This window comes from Peromyscus leucopus, chromosome 8a, assembly GCF_004664715.2.
Source record: "Peromyscus leucopus breed LL Stock chromosome 8a, UCI_PerLeu_2.1, whole genome shotgun sequence".
Classification (NCBI taxonomy): Eukaryota; Metazoa; Chordata; class Mammalia; order Rodentia; family Cricetidae; genus Peromyscus; species Peromyscus leucopus.
In genome coordinates, this window is record NC_051085.1 from 24,863,674 (window position 1) to 24,871,229 (window position 7,556).

Sequence of the window (7,556 nt, forward strand, 5' to 3'; positions counted from 1 at the left end):
TTAAAAATTATATTTATTTTGTGGGGTTGGGAGATATGCGTGTGTGCATGGGCATGTGTGAAGTCAGAAGTCAATTCTTTCCTTCTGTCACAGGAGTCTCAGAGTTCAATCTCAGGAGGCCAGGCTTGGGGGCCAAGCTCCTTTACCCACCAAGTCATCTCACCAGCCCCAAACAGGCCTTTCCTTTATGTTCCAGAGTTCTCACGGCATGCATGTTTCATCTTGTCTTCCCAGTTTTCATTTTCTCATTTTTCCCTTCCCCCAGAGGATTCCTCTGCTTTTGAAATCCTTCCCAGCATCAAAGGATCACGAGGAAAGCCAAACAAATGACTCAGGATTCCCCAGCATTTAATGGGTCTGCCTGACTTTTTTTTTAATTTAATTTTTTTTTTTAATAGCGTAAGTGATCAGCAGACTTTCCATTCCCCCTAAAGCCGATGTCACAGATGGGGCAGCAGTAGATAGTTTACTTCCCGTGGATATTCTGGTGGGAGCCTACCACCAAAGATGAGGAGTCTCCCATTGAAGCACTGGTTGGGCTGATTTCTGAAGTGGAACTTGAGGTGGGTTGAGAAATAGGTCTTTTTGTTAAAAGTGAAACAGTGAAGGCAGGGGATCTTTCCTCATGAGCTCATCAATGGCCTAGAGTTGGGTCTGACATCTAGGGATGAGGCTTTGCTGTTACTTGCCTTATTTCTGGCCACTGGGGTAAGCCCCTCAAGCCGCACACGTGGCCAGGCCCCTTCGCTGAGGCGCTGAGGACCTCCAACTGGCAAGTTCCACCCACAGAGCACTCTTAACTGCCCTAACTAATATACTCCGTCCCCACCCTGCAGAGTAAAAAGCCTATTCTCTGGACTTGAAATTCCATCAATCTGCACCCTGGAAAGCTCACCCCAAAAAGCCTCCGACCCCCTTCCCAAGAAACTCTATAGAAGTCCTGGCTTCTGCTCAGTTCTATGCTGTTTCTCGCCCAAACACAGGCAGCCACCCTCCTGATCTTTTCCCTCCCCATAGATCTTTTATGTGAAATTTGTTGTGTGGTGTGACTTCGTGGTATTCCTCTTTCCTGCCAGGATCCCTTTCCATCCGAGCTGTAATGCTTGCAACTGGTCCCTGGATCACTTTCACATACCTGAGTATGGGAACTTGGGATCCAGTGGTGTAGGTGGAGCTTTCGCAGTATGTCTCTGGCTGCCAGCCACTGGCTTCCTGTTTTGGTGTACCTTCAGGTGGCATTTGGCCTCAGACCGATCTCGGAAGCACTTTCCACACTCAGGGCGCAAACAGGGCCTATAACCTAAATAAGCACATCAGTGATGTCTCAGTCCAGAAACATCACAGTAAGTCTTGCCCCAGAGATTTCGAGAGAAAGACCACTCTTCACAGTGCCGGGGCTTGTAGCCGAGGGTTTTGTCACTAGTAGTCTGTCACCAGAGGGAACTGGTGATTAAAGAGGTAGATGTTCTTTTCGAATCATTTGCCACAGGTCAGGCAGAAATAGAGCGGTCCACTTTTGAATATCGCTGTGCAAGCAAGAGAGGTCTTCCCTTCATCATCAATCTCCTCATCTTCCAGGTGTGGGCTAGGTTTCTTCTTGCTTCCTGTTGTCTTTGAGGGACAGAGCACTGACCTCCTCTGTCCCTTGCCTTTGTGCATGGTGTTCTGACCCACAAATATCAGGTTCCCAAAGGTTTCTGACAGCACATTCCGGTGAAGGGCCTTCTACGAGGCAGTCAGACCTTCCCATTCTTTCTGTGTGAAATCCACTGTCTCGCCCTCCTAAATGACTGCTATGTGGAATGGCTGGGCAGACTGACTCTTAGCTGCCAGTATTTGGTGTTTCCAGGCTGGCATTAGGTGTTTGACTTCTATTCCAGACTGCTTCTAGCCACTATTGGTTTGTACCCACTTTTAGAAATCACTGATTGTGTTTTCCTAGCCTAGGAGCCTTGATTCACAGTCCCTCTACTTCTGCTCCACTCCGATCTATAACAAGTCTTTCTCTGTCCTGCCAGCCAGCTCTCAAATAATGGCACAGAGACTTCTTATTAATTATGAAAGCTTGGCCTTAGCTTAGGCTTGTTTTTAACTAGCTCTTATAACTTAAGTCAATCCATTTCTGTTAATCAATGTACCACCCATCCTGCTTCTTCTGTGTCTCCTGGCGTCTCTCTTCTGTGCTTAGATCCCTCCTATTACTTCCTTTCTCTCTGCCTGGAAGTTCTGCCTATACTTCCTGCCTAGCTACTGGCTGTTCAGATCTTTATTAAACCAATCGTAGCACTATATCTTCTCACAGTGTACAGCTATTCCACAACATGTGCCCCTTTTTGTCTAAATAAAAAGAAAAGGTTTGACTCTAACATAGTAAAACTATATACAATAAGAATAATTATTAGGGAAGAATTACATTTATAATGACCACTCTATCTGTATTTGACAAATTCAGAGAAAATATTTTATTACCTATCCTATCTGGTGAGTCAAAAGTTTTATACCTAAACAATTTGCTATCATAACTTGTATTATCATCCTAAAAATATCTTTTTACACCCCAAAACATCTTAGATAAACAACTTAAGCCTTTTTGTTTCTTTATCTTAAAAACTTTAAATCTCTTTTGTAAGTTTTTGTTTTCTTCTGAATTTGGTAACAAGGAAAACTGTAACTATAACTATCTAGGCTTCAATCCCCATCAGAGATGTAAGAAGAAGTTAATATTACCTGAGTAAACAGGAAGTACAGAGCAAGCAACTTCCAAAACTATAAAAATGACAGAGACACCTAGTTGCCCAGACAGTCACCTAAGGCTTGTCTGTAATGTTGGGGCATTCATCTACAGCCCACAGGCCTAGAATATCTGACAGACTTTTCTGTGAAGCAGTATTTTGAAGGACTCTCCTACCTTGTCTTGGCAAAGTTCCACAGTCACCTTTTTTTGTGTCCTGCTTGAGCAGTTTCTTGCCTAGTGACTAACTTTGCCACAATAAATGGAAACTCTATGTGAAGGTTCTTTGATGCCTATCGCCCTTTTTTGAAGTAGATTAGTGCTGCCAGGAGCAGACATGTCTCACTGTCATGAAAAGCCTTGTGTTATTACAACATCTTAAATGCCATATACTGTAGGTCTCTGAAGTGTTTGAAAACCATCTATCTAAACTCTGTGTGACCTTGAAAACATATCTAACATGACTACAAGTTTGTTATAGATGACTCACTACTAATCAGTAATTCTTAATTGTCCTAAATGGTTTATAGTAATAGCTTTCAAGGACTAGAATTTTAAATTTTCAAATAGGTACAATACCGTGAGAGTAGGAACACACACACACACACACACACACACACACACACACACACACACACATATATATATATATATATATACATACATACATATATATAGTATAATAAAATTGTCCTTACATTTGTTTCAATATATAAAAATTTATAACAATGTAAAATATTTTAGACTAGTGGTTGTTAAAAAGTAGACTCAACATTCCATCCTTTTATCCCATTATTTCTATACTATATTCTTGTTTTCCCTTCAAAAAGAGATCCCTGAATCTAATTTCCTTTGTTCAGATTTTTCTCCTGACTATGACCAATAACAACTTGTAATCATCTCCCACTAAACAATAACAAACATCCATAACCCACCAAATGAACAAAAGCCAGCCATACTACTTCTTGGCAATGTGGGCATCGTGTTCTCTAGACTGCGTCTTGTTGTCTGGGAGAAATGGCTTCTGAGAAATTGGGATATGGTCAAGTCCTGCAAAGAGCTATCTGTATTATTTTTTGTTTAGTTTCTATGTGATGGGAAAGTATAGAGTTTATATGAAGTCTGGCTGGAGTAGTGTGTGAAGCCCAACCATCTCAGCTAGCAGCTTTGACGTCATTCTGGATACAGAATTTTGAAGAAATTGTAACAGAGGCATTTTGAGAAGTTGGATCGCCTGGGCTACATGTCTTCATTGGTGTTGGGTCATTTTTTCCCCCTGAAAACACACAAACTTTTAAAGGTATATGTATCTTCATTAACACAAATATGGAAGGTGTGGTATGTACAAGTCAGTTAAAGATAATTTTTTGTTTTATGTTTGAGCAGGTAAAAGGTATCTGTCAACTTTATAACTTCCTTTAGGGTATATAACCAAACTGTAATATGAGTATTTATCCATCCACATGATAGGATGGCATGTAATAATAAATCATGAGGATTCTGTAGCCAACAAGATTTATCATATTTTTTCCAGTCTCAGAACTGTTCCCATAAGTAGAGGGATCATCATATATGTCACCTGTACTGTAGTCTTACTTAGTTTCTTTTTTCTTGTCTGAGGTCAAGATTTTCAGTAGGTCTCACCCAGTCAAATTTGATCTTCTTCAATTTTGAAGAGAACCATTGTAGAATTTGAAGAGAACTATTTTAAGATGTGCTACATTTGTTTGTGCTGTGGAACATTTGTTTAATGATATAAAAATATGTTGCATTCTTTTATGTTGCACTGAACTCTGAGAAACTGTGTTATTGTGCCTGTCTAAAAACCTGATGGTCTAATAAAGAGTTGAATGGCCAATAGTGTGACAGGAAAAAGGATAGGCGGGTCGGGTAGGCAGAGAGTATAAATAGAAGAAGAAATCAGGGAGGAGAAAAAGAAAAGAAAGCAAGAGAACAAGGAAAGGAGGATGCCAGGGGCCAGCCACCCAGCTACAAAGTAAGAAATAGTGAAAGATATACAGAAATAGAGAAAGGTAAAAACCCAAAGGCAAAAGGTAGATGGGCTAATTTAAATTTAAGAAAAGCTGGCAATAAACAAGCCAAGCTAAGGACAGGAATTTATAATTAAGAATAAGCCTCTGTGTCATAATTTTGGAGCTGGGTGGTGCCCCTCCCAAAAAGAGCAAAGAGCAAAACACAGACATAATCTCTCCCCAAATGCTATACACTTTTTTTTGTTTTTGACTTCCATTTTGAAGTTAAGACATTTTTAAAATATATAGATTTGTTTAATTTAGCAGTTTTCATAAACCAATGTCTCTCAGCAGCTATTTTTTAAAATTAGCATTAAAAAATTCAAAATCAACAAGCACCGGATAGAAACCAGAAGTCCTGTGTGTTTCTCATCCTGATGTGTCTTATTGTTTTTATATTACTTTGCTGTTTCTTTAAAGAGTTTACTATTATTTTTAAACTATTTTTTTCTATGACTGTCTATACCCATTTTCATTTTCTTTATTTAGCACCTAAGCACATTTTAAACACATTGTAACCTGTTCAGGTAACCTGTTACAGATCAGCCTGGACCTGGCTTTTTTTTTTTCAGCGTGTCTGCAGCCTCCTCTGACCTCTCATGCATATGACACACAGGTGACTGGCTCTGTGCTACTCAGTTCCATGAGAGCCTAGTCTCACATCAACAGGTATCAGCCCTGGAGCTGCATTTACCTAACCTAGCTCTGGGAATTTGTTGTGTATGATGCAGGAATCTGTATCCAGTGCCAGGTGCTCAAGTTCTTGGCTGTACAGCAGGACCTCTTAAAAGAGCTTAGCCTCTGTACACCAAGCTTATCCTAACGGCCACTTTCTCAAGCCCTATGTGGGTATTCAAGCCCCATATGTAATGAGTCTTTCTCTGTTCCACCATCCAGTTTCCAAATAGCAACACAGAGAATTATTATTAACTATAAAAGCTTGGCCTTAGCTTAGTCTTGTTTTTAACTAGTTTTTATAACTTAAATTAACCTATTTCTATTACTCTATGTTCTGTCCATGTAACACCCATCTTGCTTCTTTTGTGTCTCCTGGCATCTCTCTCACATGCCTAGATTCCCCCTTGCTTCTTCTCTCTCTGCCTGGAAGTCCCGCCTATACCTCCTGCCTACCTATTGACCTTTCAGCTCTTTATTTAAAAAATCATGACAATATATCTTCACACAGTGTACAAATATGCCACAACACTGATCTGCAGGTAACCCACCTCCTGTTTCACCTTCTAAAACAAGGATCTCAGGTCTAGTTTTTGCCATTAATTTCAGCTACTGCTAAGTTTGATCCAAGCTCCTTTTTTGAAAATAGAGAATTTCCATCCAAAAATAACAATATTTATCTGTATGTTGATAGTTGGTAAATTTCTTCTTAAATCCTATATCCTAAAAGTGCTGCTATTCATCCAATGGAGATCAGCTTTCAAATTGCATTCCATGACTTTTCATCCAGTTGTGTAGTTTTCCTTCACTGTGTCATTTATTTCTGCACACTTGTTGGACATCTGCTTTCCTAAAGAAAAGGATTAGGAGGCTATTGTTTTGGATTCAGCTCCTTACTAGATTCCAACAGACCAAACCAAAGCAAGACATTGAAATCACTCATGCTAATATTCCACTGTGGGAAACTGAAACTGTGCCTTTGTAGAGCCATTTCAAAGATCCCCCTCCCCTTTTTTTAACCTTGAAGGTATAACTTGTGAACTTACTGTAGAATTCTCATGTATTCCAGATGTGCTGTTGAAAAAAATTAGAATTTTCTTTTTGTAAACAGCGTGTGTGTGTTTTACTATGCATTAAAAACTAAACACTAAAAGATCAGTAATAAAAATTGTAAATCTGTGATTGTTATGTAGACCAGAATTTTTTTCTGTATCTAAGGCTTGTTAACAAAGACTTGGGTATAAAATGTATGATTAGTATCACTGAAATGACAGGAACAACTGGAAAATCTCTGTCTGCCCAATAGCTACTGTTCAGAGTGTAGATGTAATTATGGTGACACACACTCTTTGCATATTGCAGCTGTCACCAGTAAAATCTTGTTTTCATCATGGACTTCTACACAATTTTATCTACCAATTATTATTTTTCTCTACCCCTTTAACATTTTTTTTAAATCACATTATTCAGTAAGAACTTTGTTCTTCTTACAGAGAAATACTGGATATCCATCAGTCACCAAGTAATCTTATCAAGGTCATACTATAAAGGAAAAGTGGGCAGTTTGGGGAATAAAATAAGTAGACCCAAAGCCAAATAGTAAATAGTGAACTAAAACTTCAGACTGAGCAAATGGATCCCGCAGCATCTATTCCCATTGTCTCTGTCTTGTTTAGCCTGTCTCTTTGACCACCTCAAGTTATACTGACTTACTTTCAGTTCTTAGTTCAGCAAGCTACAGGGCAATATGGAGGGTAGCCTTATAACCTTTTACCTTTGGATTATTTCTATGTTCATTTAAACTTACCTCACTCGTATACATCTTCTACCTTTCAGACAATATTTCATTAGGGAGACTTTTCCTGATACCCAAAATTAGGTCAGACTTCCTACTGTAGACCCTCACCACCCTTTTTGTTTGATATGGAGTCATAGGTGCCACAGTAGAGAGAGAAGCTCACCAAGGTGCTTAACCTTGACTTTCTGAAGGCACAGAGGGGTACAGCCTTCTTGGAAAAGACTGATACCCAGCTAGCTCCCTTCAGTTACTTTATTCAAACATATACAAGTGCCAAACATATATAGTTGGGGCTGGGAAATGTTCCAACTATCAAAGT

General features: G+C 39.4%; 1 pseudogene; it reads right to left on the reverse strand.

The window, feature by feature from the left end:
* Positions 1-957: 957 nt before the first annotated feature.
* Positions 958-7,261, reverse strand: LOC114692569 (annotated as a pseudogene).
* Positions 7,262-7,556: the final 295 nt, after the last annotated feature.